This window comes from Octopus bimaculoides, chromosome 22, assembly GCF_046866305.1.
Source record: "Octopus bimaculoides isolate indiv1 chromosome 22, ASM4686630v1, whole genome shotgun sequence".
NCBI classification, from domain to species: Eukaryota; Metazoa; Mollusca; class Cephalopoda; order Octopoda; family Octopodidae; genus Octopus; species Octopus bimaculoides.
Genome location: NC_142949.1, coordinates 29060088 through 29085087, shown reverse-complemented (window position 1 = coordinate 29085087; position 25000 = coordinate 29060088). Strand labels below are relative to the sequence as shown.

Genomic DNA, 25000 nt, shown 5'->3' with positions numbered 1-25000 from the left:
TATTTTACTAAATTCTTTTTTTCCATTCTCAGTTCAAACATTGTTATGGCCAACTTGGGTGTTAGACACAATCTACCGTTTTGTTTAGCGCCACCATCACTTTATCCTTGGGTGCCTTTAGCAGACTGTTTTGTTATAAGTATTCATGTCAGGTCTCCAGTTTGTGCATACTTTCATTCCAAACTTGGACCAGTCTTGGAGCGGAATGAGACAGCTGGGCACAGGTTTGGGTGCTGACAATTTTGGCATGGCTGATATTGGACATTCAACCAGTTTTGGTGATAGTTCTGGAAGCAAACATACACACACACACACATGCACGCAAATATGCACTTAAAGAGAGATTGCAACTTATTAATTGAATATACTCATACACATAAAAAGAAATGTGTTCACACACTCTCTCTCTCTCTCTCTCTTTCCCTCTCGCTTTTTCTCTTCCTCTGTCTGTCTGTCTGCCTCTCTCTCTCTCTCTCTGTCTCTCTCTGGCCAGGTAACCTTGTACCTCCTCTATAGCAAGGCACTAGTCTCTGTCTCTCTGCTACACTCTGACCTTTCATCATCTGACACTAGGTCACCTCCTCCAATGCCCCCCCCCTACCCTCTCAAAAATCCCTTGTCTTGCAAGTTACTTGGTGACCCTGCCAGTGGTGGTGCCACATAAAAAGCATCCAGTCTGCACTGTAAAGTGGTTGGCATTTGGAAGGGCATCCAGCTGTAAAAACTAAACCAAAACTGACCTCATCTGTGCTGGTGCCATATAAAAATAACTCAGTCCGCACTGTGAAGTGGTTAGCATTTGGAAGGGCATCCATCCATAAAAACCCTGCCAAAACAGACTCAGTAGCCTGGGATAGTCTTCTATCTGGCCAGCTCCTGTCAAACTGCCCAACCCATGCCAACATGGAAGACAGATGTTAAACAATGATGATGATGATGTATATTCTTTTACTTGTTTCAGTCATTTGACTGCGGCCATGCTGGAGCACCGCCTATAGTCAAGCAAATCGACCCCAGGATTTATTCTTTGTAAGCCTAGTACTTATTCTATCGGTCTCTTTTGAGACCGATAGAATAAGTACTAAGGGGGACATAAACGCACCAGCATCGGTTGTCAAGCAATATTGGTGGGGACAAACACAGACACACAAACATACACACACACACATACATACATTCTGCTTTCAGAGAGAGTGAGTGGGAGAGAGCGAAAGAAACATTATAATTAATGTCAGATGTCAAATAAGTCAGCATCGATTCAGTAATGCTAAATCGATGATGCCAAAACAGCTATGCCAAAATGTCTTTCATCCATCTTGGAGGCTCTGTAAAGAATCATAGGTAGTGCATTCCTTGTGACTTGGCACTAAAAGAAAAAAAAAAATGATGTAAAGAGAAGATACTGGTAAAAAAAAAACTTTTCAACACATGAATTCTAGCCGAAGTAAATGCAATACTTATGCGGTGTAAACATTGCTGGATTATGGACAATGTAACCATGTAAGTTTCAAATCTTACCACTACAAACAGTGAGTTGTGCCCCCGACTACATCATGTAATCAAGGCTGATAACTCTTGTTCACACTTGACTAATTACAAACACGTAACTGTAAAGAGAACAGAAGATCAAAATGATTAAAAAAAAACAATAGGTTCCTCTCCAGTTTCACGGTTGAGTGGTTTGTGGTAAAAAAAAAAAATACCATCCAAACTTAAAAAAAAAAAAAATCACACTAACATAAAAAAATTATTCGTCCTACCTATGAATCATGGGAAAAGGGTGTAAAAACTGAAAAAAAATAAATGAATAAAATAATGATAATTAAAAAGATAATTATATAATTATTTCTTCATTGTTTTTTAATCAGAGGATTTCTGTGATAAGTAAAAAAATATGTAGTTGATTCTTTCAGAAATGCTGGAGTTTTTGTTCTTGTAATTTCTGGTTGATGTCTATAAGCATGGAAAAATGGATGTTAAAATAATGAGGGTGATTATATCATGATATTACAAGAACAGAATTATTATATAGACAATAAATTTACCATTTTTTTTTTTTGTGGATGTATAGTAGCTCTCACCTCAGTACACCTTGAGTATATTAGCTCTGTCTGTTATGATAGATTTAACTTCATCAAAGTGTGTCTCCAATTAAGATTAGTCTCTTTGAACGTAAAATGTTATTAACTGGAGAAGTCTGCACTCCTGCAATTAGCCCCAGAAATTCTTAACAACTGCTTTGATTTTATGATGCGCTGGAGATAAAACCAAACTTTTCTGGTGTTGCACTTTGTCTGGAAAGTTTAAAAAAACAAATGTTTCAAAGCTGAAAATTAGAAATTAAAAAACGAAAGAGAGAACTATTTGAAAACTTTGTGTGCTGTTGGTTGTAGTTTTTGTATTGCAAAATTTTGAATTTCTGAGATGTCACTGTCTGGCGAATGATTTGATCTGAGACTGTTGAAACCGAAATGCTTACAGTATGGAAGATACATTTAAACCATTCGAAAACACATAAAGACTGTTAACTATACTTACTCTCTTTTTACTTGTTTCAGTCATTTGACTGCGTCCATGCTGGAGCACCACCTTTAGTCGAGCAAGTAATCGACCCCAGGACTTATTCTTTGTAAGCTTAGTACTTATTCTATCGGTCTCTTTTGCCGAACCGCTAAGTTACGGGGACGTAAACACACCAGCATCAGTTGTCAAGCGATGTTGGTGGGGGGGGGGGAGGAGGGACAAACACAGATACACAAACATATACACACACATACATACATATATATATATATATATATATATATATATCATGTTGGCACTCCGTTGGTTATGATGTCGAGGGTTCCAGTTGATCCGTTCAACGCAACAACTTGCTCGTGAAATTAACGTGCAAGTGGCTGAGCACTCCACAGACACATGTACCCTTAACGTAGTTCTCGAGGTGACACAGAGTGTGACAAGGCTGGCCCTTTGAAATACAAGTACAACAGAAACAGGAAGTAAGAGTGAGACAAAGTTGTGGTGAAAGAGTACAGCAAGGTTCGCCACCCACCCTCTGCCAGAGCCTCGTGGAGCTTTAGGTGTTTTCGCTCAATAAACACTCACAATGCCTAGTCTGGGAATTGAAACCGCGATCCTACGACCGCAAGTCCGCTGCCCTAACCACTGGGCCATTGCGCCTCCACTCCCTCTCAGTACTAGAAACAGCGTTAACAACATTTATTACTCTTTTACTTGTTTCTGTCATTTGACTGCGGCCATGCTGGAACACTGCCTTTAGTCGAACAAATCGACCCCAGGACTTATTCTTTGTAAGCCTGGTACTTAATCTATCGGTCTCTTTTGCCGAACCGCTAAGTTATGGGGACGTAAACACACCACCATCAGATGTCAAGCGATGTTGAGGGGGACAAACACAGACACACAAACATATATATATAAATACATATATATATACATATATACGACGGGCTTTTTTCAGTTTCCGTCTACCAAATCCACTCACAAGGCTTTGGTCGGCCCGAGGCTATAGTAGAAGACACTTGCCCAAGGTACCACGCAGTGGGACTGAACCCGGAACCATGTGGTTATTAGTTTTATATTTTTAGGAAGACCATGCTGAGTAAAATGCTTGGTGGTATTTTAGGTAGATGTAGAGAGAGGAAAATGAACAGCACCAGGCAAGAACAGTTGTTTTTGCTACAGCAATTTACCTTCACTGATTTATTCAATCAGTACAGCTGTAATCTAGAGTAAAAATTGATCTCATTTCAGTCAATAATTCCTACCAGAAGGTGTCTGGTTTATAAATACATGTTATTCCCAACCTAACACTTTGTGATGTATTTCAAGGTATTGACTTGTTCCCTAGGGAATGGTAAATGCCAAATGGTTAAAAACAGGTAACAGTGATTTCTAATCAACTTTTGAATTTTATCCAAGACTACTTATTGACTGGTTTTCGATGTAATCACCACAGAAATAAACCTTATCTAAATATATATATATATGTGTGTGTGTGTGAGTGTGTATATATATGTATATATATATATATATATATATATATATATATATATATATATATATATATATATATATATATATATATATATATATATATATATATATATATATATATATATATATATATATATATATATATATATATAGGCATGGCTGTGTGGTAAGAAGCTTGTTTCCCTCTGACATGGTTCTGGGTTCATTCTCAGTATGTGGCACTTTGGGCAACTATCTTCTACTATAGCCTCAGCTCGACCAAAGCCTTCTGAGTGGATTTGGTAGACAGAAACTGGAAGAAGCCTGTTGTATGTGTGTATATATATATATATATATATATCAACTTTAAATAGAGCTCAAAATTGATCCGTTGAAAATACTTTATTACAACAGCAATAACAATAATAATAACAAATAAATAGAACATCCAGAATGATTAATATATATCATAAAATATTATAAAATATAGGATACTCCATCTCCTCAGGGTCCCATTATTATTGCTATCATCACCATCATTATTATTGCTAAGATTGTTAACAGATACTATATTTTTTACCAAATTTTTTGGTAAAAAAATATATATTTAACATATATATATATATATATATATACATATATATATATATATATATATATATATATATATATATATATATATATATATATGTCAGTATTTATGTGTGCATGTCAGTGTTTGTTCCCCCAATAGAATAAGTACTAGACTCACAGAAAATAAGTCCTGGGGTCGATTTGTTTGACTAAATAGTGTCTGTCCTTGTTTGTCCCCTCTATGTTTAGCCCCTTGAGGGCAATAAAGAAATAAGAATATAAAGATAGGCAAAACGGTGTTAAACATTTTACACAACACAGCAATGATTCTGCCAGCTTGCTGCTTTAACCAATAATAATAATAATAATAATGATTAATTCGTTTTATTGGCCACAAGGGCTAATATCAATTAAAAACATGTAAGGACAAAGACAGGACGAAGGTTACAAAAAGGTTTTGTCCGAAAAGGTAGGAAAGTTTGTCTAAACAGAGGAAAAAAACGGAGAAAGATATAATAAATAAATAGATAAATAAATAAGTAGGACTCCCAAAGGGGGAGGTGCTTCGAAAAATCAAAGGTTACACGTGGAAAAACCCATAAAACCACGGGAGCCTGGTCAGAAAAATTAAGAAAGGGGTATAGAGCCCTTTCTCCTTTTACATTACCTTTTTTTTTTTTTCTACAAGTGTATTCTCAGAATTGGTCCGTTTATACTGGCCATTCTTCCAACAGTCACCCATCTTTCAACGAATTTGCTATGAGACAGCACTTCCCTCTCTACTCCCATCTTCCTTTTCAAGTGGAACTTGAAAAAGTTGATGAAGCCTTAATAATGATAATGACGACCACGATGATTTCAAGTTTTGTTGGGGTCTAATGTCACTCAAACGCTCCGATACCCCCCAGAATGCAAAATGTAGCAACGGGGGAAAATGTCACAAAGCATTTTGTCCGATGTGCTAACAATTCTTGTTTCTTTATTGCCCACAAGGGGCTAAACATAGAGGGGACAAACAAGGACAGACAAAGGGATTAAGTCGATTGCATCGACCCCAATGCGTAACTGGCACTTATTTAATCGACCCCCGAAAAGATGAAAAGCAAAGTCGACCTCGGCGAAATTTGAACTCAAAACGTAACGGCAGACGAAATACTGCTAAGCATTTCGCCCGGCGTGCTAACGTTTCTGCCAGCTCACCACCACCACCACCACCACAATAATAATAAGGAGGAGAAGGAGAAGAAGAAGAAGAAGAAGACACCTGGGACGTTTAACATGTGAGAGCGATAAAACACTGCTCCGAAATTTATCCAAAAACATCGGAAATAAAGACATCGCAAGGAGCCCAAAAATAGCTGACAAAGGGCTGGACTATATCCCAGTAAGTAATAATTATTGAAATTTATTTCTATTTTCCAACTGAAATTATGTATTTTAACTGGATATCATCTCCACATGTAAACACGCTCGATACATTACAATTCATCAACACCAGACCATCTCCGGCCCCCAAAAAATTACAAATAAATTAAATAATACCAGTTATTATTCAACCCAAGAATAATAATCGAGAAGTGCGTACTACACGTGCAAACTACACGTGCAAAGCAATTTGACAACAGAAATGAATGGACCGGTGCCCTACGAAAATGATGACCGTCAAAATAAAGGGCCGGACGTTGTTCCTCATGTCCCGCAAATAAAACCAAAAAGGCATAAATGGACACGTGAAGAATATATTTCGGCGATAAAAATAAAACTACTGAATAATAATAATAATAATAATGATAATAATAACAATAATGATAATAATAATAATGATGATGATGATAATAATGATCTGGAAACAGAGGTAACTCGAATGTGGAATCTAAAAACAGAAACAATTCCTATCATAGTAGGTGCCTTAGGTATAATAAAAAAATATTCAGACAAATACATAACAAAAACACCAGGACTTACAAATATATATAACATACAGAAGATTGCACTACTGGGCACTGCACACATCCTACGCAAAACACTTTCAATACAGTAACCATAAGAGCATCACAGCAAACCACAGCACATACCCAAGGCGCACAGAGCTGCGCTCGGTAGTGAAGTGAAAGCACGTTATAAAAATAAAACTACTGAACAATAATAATAATAATTACAAAATGATGATGCTGGTGATGGTGTCGAAATGATGATAATATTAATGAGGTCAACGCTAGTAAATTAAGAATTTAAAGTGAGGTCAAATGTTGCCAGGAAAAATATGTACTTGTTTAGATAGAAGCTCAGGAGTACACGAAAGGATGACAGATGTGATTGTGGTGAGATTATTAGTCTGAGCACGGGGCTAACGAAATTAATTAAACTAAATATTGCAATGTTTAGAGAGGAAATTATTTGCGTAAAAAACCCCCCAAAAAAACAAAACCAAATGTGAACATTATCATCTTTCATCATCATCATCATCTTTTATCATAATCCTCCTCCTCCTCCTCATTTCTAATGTCCACTTTTTCCATGCTTGCATGAGTCGGGTGGAACTTGTGGAAGATTTTCTATGGCTGGATGCCCTTTCTGTCGCCAACCCTCACCTGTGTTCAAGTAAGGTAACGTTTACTCAAGACCAGATATGTTCTCATGAAAGATTGGAAATGAAAGGACACCGCTCGCATGACAGTGGTGCTCATTTACAACTATCATGAAAACATAAAGGCAAGGAGACAGTGACCCACATGCAAACATGCACAAAACACACACACACACACCATCATCATCATCAACATCTTCTTCTTCTTCTTCTTCTTCTTCTTTCCTTTTTTTTGACACTGACATGGTTTGGATGATTTCAACAGGAACTACCGGGCCAAAGGAGTGTGCTGAGCTCCAAGGTCTGCTACGGAACAGTTTCTCTAGCTGAATGAGGATTCCTAACTTCAAGCACTTTGCAGAGTGTATCGAAGTGGCACCAGCATTGGTGAGGTTGCCAAGTACATGGGAGGCAAAGTCCCTTTCCCAGGTGAGGGATGGGAAAGCATGATAGAAAAACAGAAGTACCTTGCTGAGGAGGTGAATACATAGCTTCCTAATCTGAAAAGAGAGAGATGGGAAGTGAATATACAAAGTGAATGTGTGTGTGTGTGTGTGTATCATCATCATCATCATCATCATCGTTTAACGTCCGCTTTCCATGCTAGCATGGGTTGGACGACTTGACTGAGGACTGGTGAACCAGATGGCTACACCAGGCTCCAATCTGATTTGGCTGAGTTTCTACTGCTGGATGCCCTTTCTAACGCCATAAATATATATATATATATATATTCTATTATTCCATTATTTATATATATATACAACAGGCTTCTCTCAGTTTCCATCTGCTAAATCCACTCACAAAGCTTTAGTACAAGATGCTTGCCCAAGGTACCACTAAGTGAGACTGAACCTAAAACCATGTGTTTCAGAAGCGAACTTCTTACCGCACAACCACGTTTGTGCCCCAATAGTGCATCTCTAAAAAGAAAGTTACACAAGCTGAATAATTAAAATGGTTCTCTGTTCTGGATAAGAAAAACTGACGGAATCCAAATTTGTGTAAAATTATTCAATATGATTGTAAAGAGGGGGGGGGGGGGATCAAGATGATCGATAAATATATTTGAGAAAAAATATGCAACAAGCAGTTAACAACAAATATTGAAAAATTTACCAAACGACTGGTGCCAGAAGCAAGAATACTATACCGCACAAACAATGAAATTGTTGTCATCATCATCATCATCATTTAATGTCTGCTTTCTACTCTTTTACTTGTTTCAGTCATTTGACTGCGGCCATGCTGGAGCACCGCCTTTAGTCAAGAAAATCGACTCCAGGACTTATTCTTTTGTAAGCCTAGTACTTATTCTATTGGTCTCTTTTTGCCGAACCGCTAGGTTACGGGGATGTAAACACACCAGCATCGGTTGTCAAGCAATGGTGGGGGGACAAACACACCGAGCATGACCACAGTTTAAGGAACAAGACAAGTAAAAAAAAAAAGAACATAAAAGATAGTCAACCACTTTTATAATATTATTATTTTTTTTTTTCATACTGCTAGTTCCAAATTCTAAACTGCATTTGCCAAAGCATGGCAATCTAGAGATTGCCATTCTTTCAGCTCATCGTCTGGAATGCTGTCTTCTAAATGAAAGCGTACATTTTTAAAGAATGCAAGAACTGACCTAAATTCTTCATCAAAATGAATGCAAAAATCTCTTTCATAATTTCCACTCTAGTGAACTGAATCACCAAGATATTATAATTGTAATTAGTTAATTTTTGCCTTGACACTGTGCCAATGCTTCTACTGCGTTCAAACAAGTTTTCTGCAGATATTCTACAGAGAGATGATAAATTATACAAAACCTCATCAAGAATTCTTTAGTACAGTTCTTTGTGATGGATCAGTGAGAATCTTGACATAGTAATTACTTAATGGGTCACAGTACTCACTTACCTGCTAATCACACCACCACCACCACCACCACCACCACATCCAACCCCAGACTACCCTCCTCCTATTCAACTTCTTTCCCTCCCTCCTTCGCACTACCCCTTTCCTTCTCTCTACCCCTTCATTCCCTCCACCTCCTCCCTCCCTCCTCCTCCTCTGTCCCTCCTCCTCCTCTGTCCCTCCTCCTCCTCTGTCCCTCCTTCTGTCCCTCCTCCTCCTCCCGTCCTCCTCCCCACTCCTCCTCCCCACTCCTCCTCCTTCTGTCCCTCCTCCTTTCCTTCCCGCCACTTCCTTCCCTTCTCCTCATCCTCATCATTGTCGCCATCATCATCATCATTATCGTCATTGTCACCATCAACGTTTTTTGACTGCAGCCATGCTGGAGCACTGCCTTTAGTCAAGCAAATTGACCCCAGGACTTATTCTTTGGAAGCCCAGTACTTATTCTATCTGTCTATTTTGCCGTACCGCTAAGTGACGGGGACATAAACACACCAGCATCGGTTGTCAAGCAATGCTAGGGGGATGAACACAGACACACAAATACACACACGCACACATATACATATACATATACATATATATACGACGGGCTTCTTTCAGTTTCCGTCTACCAAATCCACTCAAGGCTTTGGTCGGTCCGAGGCTATAGTAGAAGACACTTGCCCAAGATGCCACACAGTGGGATTGAACCCAGAACCATGTGGTTGGTAAGGAAGCTACTTACCACACAGCCACTCCATTGATGATAATGATGACGATGGTAGTGGTGGTGGTGGTGGTGGTGGTGTTGGTGATGACGATGTCCACAACGACAATGATGATGATGACAGCAATGACAATGACAACAACAGAGTTTCCACAGTTTCCATTATTGACATTTTATTCCATGTTTCAATCCAAACCAAAATCTTCAAAGCTACTCTGGAAGAAGTGGTTTTTATTTTGTTTTATTTTGTTTTGTTCTTTTTTTTTTTTTCCTATCTCAGAATTGTTGTTACCCCATTATATTTCCTAGCATTACTCATGTTCCGTCCAATGTTTACATCACCAATCTTTGAAGGTCAAAATTCTTGTCGTAGACACAAGGAATTTTTTATCGCTTCCACAACAATCCTGAAATTGTCACTAGCAGTTTACATCAAAATACCAGCAAATACAGTCTTATAAAAGATTTTCATTTTCTGGTCTGTATTTGACATAGAATATTACCATTTTTTCAATGGTTTAATATTAGTATTTTGATCAACAATCAACATGAAGAATGCAGATTTCCTCAACTCTTTGAACAACAACACTGATGTATTCAACAAATTTCAAAGCATAGTTCTTGTTATGACAACTTTGAGGAATATTCACATATTTGGCCATGTGTAAATTAATTCCTTGAATAGGACGCATTGAAGTATTCATTTTAACTGTTGGAATAACATTATCCACAAGAACTATAAGCAAAGCAGCACTCAATTTCTTCTTCCAGGCCTTCTTGTACTACTCCAGATTTTTGCTCAATTGGAGTTTCTGTTAGTATTCTATAAATAGTATCTACCTTTAGGTTTCCAAATTTGCTTCTAGTATCCAGATGACAGTGTTGCTTGAAATGCCATTTTAATAATCCAACTTCCATACTTACCGTTTCTTCTCTGAGGTAAATTTGCTTTGACACAAAAAATTCTAACACATAACATCACCAACATCTTAATATATTCCATTCTGTTTTTAACCTGAAGATGGTTATTCAGTTTCTCCAAGATGTCAACGTCAGTCTTGTTTGAAATTGGAGACTTTTTTCTGAGAGATTTCCTGGTTTCTTTGCAAGCTTGCATTGGCATTATGACAAAATTTCTTCTATCATGTAATGTTAATGTGACTTTCATTCAAAGGTCAAGACAGTAACACAGCGACACATACACTTACACACACACACACATGACTAAAGTAAATAGACACCTTTATAATCGTTAAAATTTATTTAAATCTGAAATTATACATTCAAATTATTTATTGATTTAATGTGAATATCTAATATTCAGTAGACATGCCCTTTGCATTTTTCAATGCAAGGACCCTATTAGACATGCTACTGATCATCATCATCATTATCATCATCGTTTAACGTCCGTTTTCCATGCTAGCATGGGTTGGACGATTTGACTGAGGACTGGTGAAACCGGATGGCTGCACCAGGCTCCAATCTGATCTGGCAGAGTTTCTACAGCTGGATGCCCTTCCTAACGCCAACCACTCAGAGAGTGTAGTGGGTGCTTTTACGTGTCACCCGCACGAAGGCCAGTCAGGCGGTACTGGCAACGGTCACGCTCAAAATGGTGCATTTCATGTGCCACCCGCACAAGAGCCAGTCCAGGGGCACTGGCAACGATCTCGCTCGAAAATCCTATGAAGGCCAGTCAGGTGGTACTGGCAACGGTCACGCTCAAAATGGTGCATTTCATGTGCCACCTGCATAAGAGCCAGTCCAGGGGCACTGGCAACGATCTCACTCGAAAATCCCACGAATTCTCTTCAGGAATTTCTTGCCAGGTTTCATGCAGTAATCTCTTTGAGGATGCTTTCTTTTTCTTTTTACAAAGTGTCCTGTCCATTATGCCCCAGAGGTGTTCAATAGGGTTCATACCTGGTGACTGGCTGGCCATGGAAGCTTTTTAATGCCATTCTCTTCCAACCAATCATGGTTTGTTTTTTTTTAACTGCGTGACAACGAGCCCCATCTTCCATAAATAATCATTTTACAACTGGAGAAGACTAGAAGGATTCCCTTTTGCAATATGGACATATTTATTTGAGTTTATCTTTCTCTCACACTCCACTAGCTCTGATCAACCATTGCTCCAAATTGTTCCCCAGACCATCACAGAACAGCCACTGTGTTTCATTGTTGGCTGCAATCTTTTCATATCAAATTCTTGACTACAAAGTCTCTAGACCCACACTCAACTGCTGTCAGAATATACAGTAAATCTGAACTCATCAGAGAATATGACAGTGTCCCAAAATGCTAGTGGCCTCTCCACCATCTCACTGGCCCAATCTCTTCTCCACTTGATATTGGCTGGTCAAAGAAGTGGCTTCCTTCTTGCTGCTCTGCCATAGTAATCAAGTTTGTAGAGATACCTGACATCAACTCGTTCTGCTATGTCAAAGGCCTTGCAACAAGGATTATCCTACACACTTCTCTTAACAAAGTGAAGGGTCCTGTAAGAGGGCCCTGGTCAACCTGGTTGAGGTGATGTGGGCTCCTTCCCTTCTCAGGTGAATTGCACAGTCACTCTATTAACTGTAGAAAGTGGGACCCCAAGGATTTTATGCTGGCGAAGTTCACCTTCAGACTGACTGACAATACGGCCTCTTTGAAATTCAAACAGTTCTAAGGCTTTTTTTGTATGTGCCATAATTAAACAGTCACATATAGAAATTGAACCATAAAAATGTCAATTAACAAAAAAATATATACCTTGTGGTAAGTAGCTTGCTTACCAACCACATGGTTCCGGGTTCAGTCCCAGTGCGTGGCACCTTGAGCAAGTGTCTTCTACTATAGCCTCGGGCCGACCAAAGCCTTGTGAATGGATTTGGTAGATGGAAACCGAAAGAAGCCCGTCATATATATATATATATATATATATATATATGTGTATGTTTGTGTGTCTGTGTTTGTCCCCCTAGCATTGCTTGACAACCGATGCTGGTGTGATAATGTCCCCATCACTTAGTGGTTCGGCAAAAAGACACCGATAGAATAAGTACTAGGCTTACAAAGAATAAGTCCTGGGGTTGATTTGCTCGACTAAAGGTGGTGCTCCAGCATGGCCACAGTCAAAATGACTGAAACAGGTAAAAGAAAATAAAGAGTATAAAACAATGTTTTATGGAGTGTCTATTTACTTCTGTCGTGTCTGTGTATATACGTGATCTGATCAATAAGTATCCGGACTTCTGCCATAGTAACGAAGCTAAAGCATGCAGAGTAAGGCTGCTTGGCACAAATTGACCTTCAATTCTGTTGTGCATGCGCAGCAAGTTTTAACATTCTAGCTCACTTCTGCTGTTTACGGCAGTGCTTGGAAAGATGGTGTGTAGTGTGTGATCGTCACCTTGATCATGACAGAGAAAGTTGAGCAGAGAATCTGCATCAAATCTCGCCAAAAGCTTGGCGATACCTGTTCAGAGGCCCATGCAAAGTTTTCAAAGTTTCCATCATCTTCGACACAATCAAGGAGATGTGTGTGTGTTTGTGTTTGTCCTCACCACTACTTGACAACTGTAGTTGGTGTATTTATATCCCCCATGATTTAGCAGTTTGGCATAAGAGGACAATAGAATAAGTGCCAGGTTTTAAACACACACACACACACAAAAAAAAAGTACTTGGGTTGATTCAATTGACTAAAAATTCTTCAAGGTAGTGCCCCAGCATGGCCACAATCTAATGGCTGAAACAAGTAAAAGATGGAAAAAAAAAAAGGATAAAACTTTACTTACATCCACAGACCACCATCAACACCACCAACAACACTAACAACAACACCATCATCCCCACCACCACCACTAACAACGCCATCTTACATCATCACCATTACCTCTACAACCATCACAATTTTTCCCTTATCCAACACCACACATACATGCACCCATACATATACTATCAGTGATAGAAATGACAGAGGTGAGGGAAAAGATGTACGCAGTTGAACAAGAGAGATCTATTTCTTGATTTGCAGGCTTTTTGTCGGTTCAATATCTACTAATGGAAACATTTATTATTAGCTATCCTTTGTCGATCTTCTATCAATAAGACTGAATGAATATTTTATCCAGTTCTCATCATAAAACTCGTAATGATTAGTAATTTATAGTAAGAATACATAGTAAGAATGGTTCAGTGTTCTGATTGGTTAAAGGAAATGAAGGAGATGGGTGTGGCTACAGGATGACTTTTGTGAATGACAAAAGGAGATAATAACAGGAGGTTTATGTCCAAGGGGTCTTAACTTCTGCACTCTCCAGCATTGGAGGAGAAGAAGGTGTGAAACAATCATTTGTATTTTATTATTCATTATTACCATAAAAATCATTTTGCTTAGTAAGTATTCTGAAAAATTAGATATACGAGATAATCAAGCATAAAATTGACCATTAATAATATCAGTTGCGAGTTGTTGATACAGAAGTATAAAATATTAAGGAATTAATTATTGCAGAGCAAGAACTCTGACCTCCTGTTGGCTGTAACTTCACCGAAATGTGATGCATGCTGGAGTATTAAGAAATCTATAGGAAGTGTGTGTGTGTGTGTGTGTTGGCACTCCATCGCTTATGACGTCAAGGGTTCCTGTTGATCCGATCAACGGAACAGCCTGCTCGTGAAATTAACGTGCAAGTGGCTGAGCACTCCACAGACACGTGTACCCTTAACGTAGTTCTCGGGGATATTCAACGTGACACAGTGTTTCAAGGCTGACCCTTCGAATTACAGGCACAACAGAAACAGGAAGTAAGAGTGAGAGAAAGTTGTGGTGAAAGAGTACAGCAGGGTTCACCACCATCCCCTGCTGGAGCCTCATGGAGCTTTTAGGTGTTTTCGCTCAATAAACACTCACAACGCCCAGTCTGGGAATCGAAACCGCAATCCTATGACCGCGAGTCCGCTGCCCTAACCACTGGGCCATTGCGCCTCCATACTACAGGAAGTAGTGTAGAAGCAATGAGACAGATGCTGGTTATACATCTTCAATCATCCTCTGTCAGCAGCACTGGATTAACCATTAAGCAGAATAAGCACGTGCTTAGGGCATCAAGGGAAGGAGAGGGGCACCAAAGAAATGGTAAATGGTTTATGGCACAAAAGAAATCACTTTAAACTTGTTAAAATAATATTCGGGATGCCTTTATCTCTACTAAGTATAGAAGCAGAAGTTTTATGTAAAATTAATTTTAACGATATCATTGAAGACTTTGCAATTAAAAAAATAAAAAAAGAAATGAGAAAACTTTTCAAATATAAATAAAGTGGAAATAAACAAAAAAAAAACATTATTTTCCAATTTTCTGTTAGTTTTGTTTCATTTCGAAAAGTAAAAAATTATTTTATGGTTTATTATTGCTTACATTTTGAATTATTTTTGTTTACATTTTGAACCATTTACATATTCTTGAAGGCACCAAAACCTTTTAAGTGCTTAGAGCCTCTATAGATTTTAATCCAGCCCTGTACGTCATCAACATTAAACTGTGAACATTATCTCGTATCTTTTTCTATCTTAGCATGGAAGTAACACCATTGGTACTCCCATCATCATCTAACATCTGTTTTCCCTGTTAGCATGGGTTGGGTAGTTTGACAGAAGCTGACCAGCTGAAAGGGCTGTTCAGGCTCCATGTCTGTTTTGACATGGTTTCTACAGCTGGATGCCTTTCCTAAAGCCAAATTCACTTTGAATATTATTTAGCAAGTGATTTCTTTTATATAGTAAACCATTTACCATTTCTGTGGTATCCCCTGCCCTGCACTCTCCTCAATGCATTAAGCACATTCTTATTTTGCAGAATGGTTAATCCAGCTTTGCATACAGCCATAGAAAATCTGCCTCAGTAAATGCTGTCCAACCCATACAAGCATGGAAAAGCAGATGCTAAAATGGTGATGATGTTGATGATGAAGATGATAATTCTTACAAAAAAATTGTACATTATACAAAAAAATATTTAGTGTTTATTAATAAGCATTGTTGAAGATAATTCTTTCCATACAACTTGTCATTACTATGGATTATTTCAACATATTTAATCATAACAAAACTACAATATTGATTTGCTGCTTTGAAATTAAAAAAAAACAAAAAAACAAATAACACAATCTGTATTTCTTTTTACAATATAACAATATAAACAACTAAATTTAATATCCATTGATTTACTATTCTCCGTATAAATTATTTTGCAATTTAATTTCAGATATATTCATTATTATATAACCAGACACAAACAATCAATATATCATTGTGTGTGTGTATATATATATATATATATATATATATATATATATATATATAGATAGGTAGATATAGATAGATAGATAGGTAGATATAGATATATATATATAGATAGGTAGATAGGTAGATGTACATATATATATATATATATATATATATATATATATATACATACATATATGTGTAGGCGTAGGCGTGCCTGTGTGGTAAGAAGCTTGCTTCCCAACCACATGGTTCCGGGTTCAGTCCCACTGCGTGGCACCTTAGGCAAGTGTCTTCTACTATAGCCTCGGGCCGACCAAAGCCTAGTGAGTGGATTTGGTAGACAGAAACTGATATACGACAGGAGCCTGTCGTATATATATATATATATATATATATATATTTACACACACACACACACATATATATGTATACATTTGTGCGTTTTTAAAATCCACATAAAAAAATGCAGATATTACAAATCTGGGATTTTTTTTTTTTTTATTTTAATTTTTCTTAAAGAGACACACAATGCCCCTTCCCCCCCACCCATCACCTCCCCACTTTCAAAAAGTTAAAAATTCCAAATGTTTCACTTTCATCTGATGTCTTAGGCATACGTAGAAGAGGTGGGGGAGAGGGGAGGCACAAATGTCACCTCTGACGTGCTAGAAACAATAGTTAAACAACACGATTTCTGAAAAAAACTTCCTTTAATAACTTCTTAAAAACAATAATTTTTGTCAGAGGCTTGTTAAAGAGTTCTTTCCCTTGTATAGGCGCTGTGCAGAGTTGCTTCCCTTCCACAATAAGTTTGTTAGAATTGAAGAACATTGGTGTTTCTCCATCGGGAAGTCCTGCATTAGCAAGGCTGACGACCAGTTCTAATGATATAGGTAGCTGAATATTGCGTACCCAATTTTCATCTTACAGTAAAATACGTATATGCATATATATATATTTATATATATATATTGTTGTTGTACTTGGGGATGGTCATATTGCCAGTTTAGCCATATATATATATATATATATTACTCAAAGAAATTTCAACTTTGATTTTCACGGTTTATGGTTGCTTTTTTGGAAACATTGAAACAACAAACGTTTGGGTTTAGAAATTGCTTATATCTATATATGTATCACGTGTGTGTGTGTGTGTTGGGTAGAGTGGTTAGGGTGTTGCACTCAAGATTGCAAAATTATGGTTTCAATTCACAGACTGACAAAGTTTTGGGGTCAGTGTGATAGACTAGGTCGTTTCTTAAACTTGCTGGCTCTGTGCCAAAATTTGAAATCATTTTTATTATAAAAAAAACAAAATAAATAAAAGAAATCATTAGTTTTATTATTATTAATGTGACGAACTAACAGAATCGTTACAAAATGTCAGTCAAAATGCTTTGAGTTCAAATTCTGCCGAGGTCAGCTTTGCCTCTCATCCATTCAGGATTGATGAAACAAGAACCAGATAGGGACTTGGGTTGATGTAATCGACTAGGGCACACACCCAAAAATTTCAGGCCTTGTGCCTATAGTAGAAAGGATCATCATCATCATCATTATTATTATTATTATTATTATTATTATTAAAGTGATGAGCTGGTAGAATTGTTAGCACACTAGGAGAAATGCTTTCTGGTATTTGTCTGCTGCTACGTTTTGAGTTCAAATTTCACCGAGATTGATGTTGCCTCTCATCCTTTCAGGGTTGACAAAATAAGTACCAGTGGAACACTGGGGACTGTAATCGACTAGCCCCTCCCCTCAAAATTCCAGGCCTTGCATCTATGGTAGAAAGGATTATTATTATTATGTTGTTTTTTTTCTTCTTTCTTCAAATTTTCTCCCATTTCTCGCCGAGTGTTTTCCGTACACCTAGGGCAGAGAAACTCGTTGTATGCATTTCCAATTTACACACGCAAATTCACAGGTAAAACATGTATTTAAGAAAAAAAAAAAAAAAAAAGGTTCCGTTTACATATTCTCCATTTGGACAAACGTTAAAATCGTATTCTCCGATATCGAAATCATAGAAACCTGAACAAATTTTTGAAAAAAGTGGCTGGTTTGCACGCGCTTTACCTTCATCGTTCTGTGCCCACAAGGAAATGGTGCTACAACATACACAGTCATTATTGGTCCCATCCAAACATAATATACTTTATTAGTCGCTCACCAACACATTCTAACACTCAGTGGGCCCACAGACATACCGTCTACTTTCTTTCTCTTTGTTGTTATTAACGTTTGTCTCTCGGAAATAACTGATCTCGTACCACCTAAATTCAAGAACTTCCGACTCTTATTTTTAAATCCTCCTCTAAACTAAACTATATCATGTCTATCCTTGCAGTCCATGCACTAACCACTATGTTTGGGTATTCACCCACCGAACGCCGACCTCCGTCTAGAATTCTATAAAGAAGGGTATGACTTGTAGGAGATTTAGCTGTTATATCTAGCAGTTTTCGCAGAAGTTCCCTATTTTGACCCGGCGCTAAACAACTCGTCATTATATCCGCAGAAACACACACACACACGTAGAAAAACGTACAAACCTACATACACATTCCACACTTACAGACCAATCTACCTTAAAAACTCATTCACATTTAAATATAGAATTACAAATTCAGAAAATATTTTCATTTATTATTTTTTTTTTGATTTATTAAAAATAAAACAACCGAAAAAAACTCAGGAAAAACATTTTCAAATCTCAAAGCTCGAATCTGATTGGCTGAGAACGTTTGCCGCCATACTTAACCCTCTCTCTCTCTCTCGCTCGTTCTCACCCTTCACACTTTCTTTTTCTCGCTTACACTCTCTACCCCCTCCCTCTTTGCTTATAATCTTCTCTTTCATTTACTGTTATCTCTTATTGTCGCTAGCCTTTTAAATTTATACATACACATATATATATATATATGTATACATCTGCATACACGTATATGTATATATATATATCTGTTTTTGTTATCATCCCGTGCTTAAAAAAAAAACAAAAACATATACAAACAACAAAAACACAACAAAAGCCAGCATTTAAAGTCAACTATTTTAGCCCATTTCTAAAACCTTAAAGGAACCACTTAATATATATATATCTATATATATATATCTATATATATATAGATATATTTATATATAGATATATATATGTATATCTTTAACTCTATGCGTTTTTTCTACACACCTATAAGCTATTGTATATAAATATATATATTTATATATATATGTGTATGTATAATATATATATATAAATATCTGTATATGTATTTAACTACTGAATTACTGTACAGACTTCGACGGATTTATTGTAAAGATATTCCTTTATATATATATATATAAAACATCTTTTGGTCGACCGTGAAAGAGGTGAGTCTTTTTTTTTTTACAAAAAAAGTTTTTCTTCGTTTTCTTGGTTTGTTTAGAATTTCAAAGTTGGTGCCACCAATTTTGGTTTTGTTGGTTGTTTACATCTGGAGGAAAGTTGAAACGTACATTATATATCTATGTCCATATTAACATATATTTATACTTTCATCCACGTGTTATATAGGTGCACATATACAAACACACTTGCATTCTCGTATAATATACTTTTATATATATATTATATATTATATATAATAATAATATTAGGGATAGAATCCAAAATTACAGGTAAAAACTCAATTAAAATCAAATTAAGTTTCCCTAAAACTATATATATATATACACCGTGTACATAAGCAATATATATGTATATATATACACATAGCAAACTTGCATATTTACATGGTGATTACTACGTCTTTACAGATGACTGCCGTGTCAGTGGCATCTCTGACTCTCCGCCCATGACCTCTCAGACGTATAATTAGTAGTTGTGCATGGTTTTGCAGCGTAAGGTGACAGACGGAAGTTGGTAATTTCCATTAAAATCAAAGTTAATAAACCCTTATATTTACACAACATGCTTGCATACATACACGTATAAACTTACATAATTGCATATTCTTGCACACGCACACATATATATATAAAGTATACTTGCATAGATTTATACATACATCGTGTGTATACAGTCCTTAACTAATCTTTTACAAAAACAAAATCTTTTAAAAGTTACTATAGAAAGAATCTTTAACAAAATATCACATCCGCCTCAAACAACCACTTTTTTTAAAAATTATTATTCCTGAAGTTACAGAGAAAAAAACATTTATGACAAATATGAACAATTCTATTTTATTTTAAATATATTTCAAATTAAAAACCTGGTGCTTTGGGCGCGATTCGAACAGTTTAAAGTTTGGTTTTTACTATTGCTGTTAATCCGTTCTTACCTTTTATGTTTCTGTCTTTGAATATAAATCAACGCTAACCGTTTGACTTTGGACTTGGACCGTTGTTGCTTCTTGGTAGATGGTTAATAATATATGTATGTAATAATATATATAGTGGTGGTTGTTATTGGTTAGTTGATGATCAAAATTCGTCTAGCAGGGGTCTGTAGTCTTGATTTTAGGGTATTCGATGTATCCCAACTATCACTATCCTTTATATATATATATATATATATATATATATATATATATATATATATGTATGTATATTCGGGACGGTGAATGTCTGAGGGATAAATAATAGCGTGTAGATATTGGATAAAAGACCCTATGGACAGGGAAAAAGTCGATAGCTGTCCCTGGGACACGAACTCACATCTGTAAACATGACCGGCATTCTACGTGAACTCTCTCTATATATTTATGCTTATGTACGTGTTGTTTTAAGGAAATTGGCTGTTATGTCTAGTGGATCGGGGGCAGCGAGCAACCAATTTACAGGAGGCCGGCTCCCTCGTTGGTTCCTGTGTTAAGTAGTTTGTATTGTTTTTCTCAGGTCCAGGTTAGCCCCGATCCAGCAAACATATGGTCAGAGAAACTTTCCAACCGTGACAGTCGTGTCTTTTCTTCAGGCACAGTATACCTAGGGCTACATTATTATGTTCCCTTTGCCTTTTATGTGATTTGAAGGATATTTGACCTGTTGTTTCTAGCAGGTCGGGTGACCACGTAATAACCCTCTTTGGTGTGTTCCCATATGTTAAGATTTTTCATACTGTGACACATTAAAGTACCAGTGATATTCTAGGGTGAAATGTCTATGTTGCAGTTATCAACCACTCTACAACCTTCAACAGAATTCCAATTAAATGTAATATTATTTTGGCCCCAGATCATCCCAGATCGAAGGCGTTCCATTGATGACCATCTCGTATGTTATCGGATACAGATGTAGCCAAAACTACTCTTTTTCCTTTTATGTATTTTTAATACCGATAAATGTGATTTTTCAAGATTTGGCTGCTATTATCACCGGCAGATCAATTGATAGCCAACGTAGTGGTTGAGTTTATCAGCTTTGATTGTAGGTGAAATCTTTAAAGCTAATTAATTTAGTTTAATTGATAGAACAGGATGGATAATTGCACATACGCATACGAAGGAATAAATAATTACATTTTGTATAAAGTAACTTTATTGGCGAAACCTAGTAACCTTATAAAGGCTTTTCTGCAAATAACTTAGGATAATGGACCGAACACGTCGCCTTGTTTAACACCATCACTCCCAGCAACTGTAACTTGGGTTTTGTTTTGAAGTTCCCTTAATAAAATCCAGCCTGTTTTCTCAAGAAGGGTCTCTTTTCTAGCAGGATAATTTCTTTTTTTTTTTCTTTAACCACAGAAAAACGTGGGGTCAAGAGCACTGCTATCAAAAGAAAAAGGGAAACAAAAGATTACTATAGTTACTATAACAATAGCCATATTTCATAAACGTTGAATTTATAACCGAAAATATTTACAGCTAAAAATACATCAATATAACGAAAGAAACCTATTTTTCTTCTACCCTCTCTGTCTCTCTTTCTGTCGTTCCCTGTCTCTCTGTCTTAGTCTCTCCATTATTCCCTCACCCTCCCTCTATCCTCTCTTTGTCCTTTTTATATTTCCCTCTCTCTATATCCCTTGTCCCGCTCTGTCTTACTCTCTTTGTATCCCTCTATCATTCTCTGTTTTTCTCTCTCTCACCCTTACTCCCTCTTTGGTCTCTTTTGACCTGTTTAGAAATAGAAATAACAGTTAAATCATTCTCTCTTAATTCACACTGCATCGTCTTGAAGACGAAAATGCCGCGTTAGGTATCTATCTAACGGTAGCATCGTTAAAAAAAAGACTGGACGGTCACGGTTGGAGCCTCTAGGCCTGTCACTGGCTCTGGTCACGGTTAATTCGAACTGAAACACCAACAGCTTCGTCTCAGTAACTTTATTTTTAATAACCGAAACATTTATAGCTAATAACCGCCATAAAAAAAGCTTTTATGTGGTCGATTGATTTGCTAGAAATAGCAGCTCCATCACATTCAAATCTCACGTCCTTTGTTTTTGAAATAGGAAGGACACACCGGATAATGGATGTGTCCTTGATGTAAAAATCAAGGTGAGTTGATCACAGATGGAAGGCTTTTTTTTTTTAAAAATCTCGGGCCTGTCTGCTTGAAATCTACCTAGGGATAAATAGCATCTACAAAGACCGCATTGTATATAAATTAACGTTCGACGTTTATTTCCGATATATTTAAAGCACAAATGAAATACAATAAATAAATAATAAAGTAAACAACACAAAAGCTACAGCATACTTGTATGTAGTGGTTCGATATGTTAGAAATAGCAGCCAAATCTCCCTCAGATCTATTTACTCTTTTACTTGTTTCAGTCATTTGACTGCGGCCATGCTGGAGCACCGCCTTTAGTCGAGCAAATCGACCCCAGAATTTATTCTTTGCAAGCCTAGTACTTATTCTATCGGTCTCTTTTTGCCGCACCGCTAAGTTACGGGGACGTAAACACACCAGCATCGGTTGTCAAGCGATGTTGGGGGGACAAACTGACACACACACACACACACATATATATATAGGTGCTATGTGGTAAGTAGCTTGCTTACCAACCACACGGTTCCGGGTTCAGTCCCACTGCGTGGCACCTTGGGCAAGTGTCTTCTACTATAGCCTCGGGCCGACCGAAGCCTTGTGAGTGGATTTGGTAGACGGAAACTGAAAGAAGCCCGTCGTGTATATGTGTGTGTGTGTGTCTGTGTTTGTCCCCCCAACATCGCTTGACAACCGATGCTGGTGTGCTTATGTTTACGTCTGTGTTGGTATGAAATATTGCTAAAATAATACGATAATTATACTGGATAGTGTAGTCCTGGAAACAGTCTATAAGAATATAAGATGGTATGGGCATGATTGGAACCCATTTAAATTGGACCAAACTGAACTAAATACATATATCATCGTCAATTAACGTTCGTTTTCCACGCTGGCATGGGTTGGGTGGTTTGATTGGAGCCTTTTAAGTAGCACCGGTAAAACGATTTCAGATTACCCCAAACAATTCGCAAGACGAGACTCCTTAACTTATAAATAGTGTAATATTTGAGTGGGGTGGCTTTGGAGGTGTTGAAATAAGTAAAAAGATCTTCCGATATGTTGTGGAGATGAAAAATTGGCGATGTTTTGTGAAACTGTTGAATTCAGCAGAGACATTTAAAATGGTTTAAGACATTTTGTACAAATAATTTTCTGGGAGGGACAACTCAAAACCCTGGTCACATTTGAACTCAGAACGTATTGAGCTGAAACAAATGCAGCTAAGCTTTTTGGTCCAACACTAACGATTCTGCCCACTGGCCAGCTTAGAGAGATTAGCATAATATAAAATGAAAGTAAAATAATGTTCGGTGATATTCAATTAAACTCTGCCACGAAACGAAATCGGAAGAATGGTTTTCTTTGAAATTGTTGTTGTGTAGAAAAAGAAAAAAAAAACTGGTTCTGTTACATGAGAATTGTGGATGACATAATTAACATCAGTGAGCTGCTGAAAGGAATTTTTATGTTTATATGCTGTGATATTTGTTTTAACTCTTTTGTTACCATGTTTCTGTTGAAATGCGCTACCTTTGTTTAAACTGAAGAATTTAGTAAAATAACTTTATTAAGCTGTTGTTGGGCGCATAAACTAGCATGGAAATTTAGTGGAAGATTTTTTGATTTGGGACACTTTAAAATGGGAAGTTTGTATCAGAACCAGGGGTAGTCTCATGTGGTCTAGTATTAAAAGGGTTAATACAATGAAAGTATAAATAACTTTCGTTACCATATTTCTGCTGTTATACATTGCCTGTGGTTCATTTAATTTTGAACATAAGGAATTTAGTAAAATAATTTTCTCATTATGTCGATGCAGGAGTAGCTTGCTTACCAACCACATGGTTCTGGGTTCAGTCCCACTGTGTGGCATCTTGGGCAGGTGTCTTCTACTATAGCCTCGGGCCGACCAAAGCCTTGTGAATGGATTTGGTAGACGAAAACTGAAAGAAGCCCGTCATATATATATATATATATATATATATATATGTATGTATGTGTGTGTCTGTGTTTGTCCCCCACAACATTGCTTGACAACTGATGCTGGTGTGTTTACGTTCCCGTAACTTAGCGGTTTGGCAAAAGAGACCAATAGAATAAGTACTAGGCTTCCAAAGAATAAGTCCTGGGGTCGATTCGCTCGACTAAAGGTGGTGCTCCAGCATGGCCACAGTCAAATGACTGAAACAAGTAAAATAGTAAAGAGTAAACTAGCATCAAATTTTAGTGGAAGGTTTTAACCTAGATTATTTTAATCCTTTTGTTACTGTATTTAATTCTGAGAATGATGAAGAATTTAGTAATATAATTTTGTCATTATTATAAGGTTGTGAGTTCGATTCCTGGACCAGACTGTGTTGTGTTCTTGAGCAAGGCACTTCATTTTCATGTTGCTCCAGTTCATACAACTGTAGAAATGAGTTGCGACATCACTGGTACCAAACTGTATT

General features: G+C 37.0%; 2 protein-coding genes across 6 annotated transcripts in view; both read left to right on the top strand.

Annotated features, from left to right (window-relative positions):
- Positions 1 to 1829, top strand: part of LOC106867413 (neuropeptide Y receptor type 6) — a 54245-nt gene extending 52416 nt beyond the window's left edge. For both annotated transcript variants that reach the window (XM_089339960.1, XM_089339959.1), the window contains exon 3: positions 1 to 1829. This exon is cut by the window's left edge and continues 5243 nt beyond it. The gene's annotated coding sequence lies outside the window, so the exon portion shown is untranslated.
- Positions 1830 to 5825: 3996 nt separating this feature from the next.
- The window catches only part of LOC106867411 (uncharacterized), a 76700-nt gene continuing 57525 nt past the window's right edge, over positions 5826 to 25000 (top strand). For 2 of the 4 annotated variants that reach the window (XM_089339957.1, XM_089339955.1), the window contains exon 1: positions 19300 to 19440. The gene's annotated coding sequence lies outside the window, so the exon portion shown is untranslated. Of the gene's footprint in view, positions 5957 to 19299; positions 19441 to 25000 lie in introns of those variants that run through there. The other 2 variants (XM_089339958.1, XM_089339956.1) reach the window with 2 other exon arrangements.